Source organism: Arachis ipaensis, chromosome B06 (assembly GCF_000816755.2).
Source record: "Arachis ipaensis cultivar K30076 chromosome B06, Araip1.1, whole genome shotgun sequence".
Taxonomy (NCBI): domain Eukaryota; kingdom Viridiplantae; phylum Streptophyta; class Magnoliopsida; order Fabales; family Fabaceae; genus Arachis; species Arachis ipaensis.
In genome coordinates, this window is record NC_029790.2 from 28,581,978 (window position 1) to 28,582,803 (window position 826).

Consider the following 826-nt stretch of genomic DNA (forward strand, 5'->3'; position numbering starts at 1 on the left):
TGAGAACCCTGCAATAGCAGAGGTGAATTACATGGGTGAACCATATGGAAACACCTATAATCCCTCATGGAGAAATCACCCAATCTCTCATGGAAGGATCAACAAAAGCCTCAACAAGGCTTTAATAATGGTGGAAGAAATAGGTTTAACAATAGTAAACCTTTTCCATCATCCACTCATCAACAGACAGAGAACTCTGAACAAAATACCTCTAATTTAGCAAACTTAGTCTCTGATCTATCTAAGGCCACTGTAAGTTTCATGAATGAAACAAGGTCCTCCATTAGAAATTTGGAGGCACAAGTGGGCCAACTGAGTAAAAGGATCACTGAAATCCCTCCTAGTACTCTCCCGAGCAATACAGAAGAAAATCCAAAAGGAGAGTGCAAGGCCATTGATATAACCATCATGGCCGAATCCAAGGAAGAAGTGGAGGACATGAATCCCAGTGAGGAAGACCTCCTGGGATGTCCAGTGATCAATAAGGAGTTTCCCTCTGAGGAACCAAAGGAATCTGAGGCTCTACTAGAGACCATAGAGGCAACATGATCTTTGAAAAGGCTCTGTGTGACCTTGGTTCAGGGATAAACCTCATGTCCCTCTCTGTAATAGAGAAACTGGGAATCTTTGGGGTGCAAGCTGCTAAAATCTCATTAGAGATGGTAGACAATTCAAGAAAACATGCTTATGGACAAGTAGAGGACGTATTAGTAAAGGTTGAAGGCCTTAACATCCCTGCTGATTTCATAATCCTAGATACTGGGAAGGATGAGGATGAATCCATCATCCTTGGAAGACCCTTCCTAGCCACAGCAAGAGCTGTGAT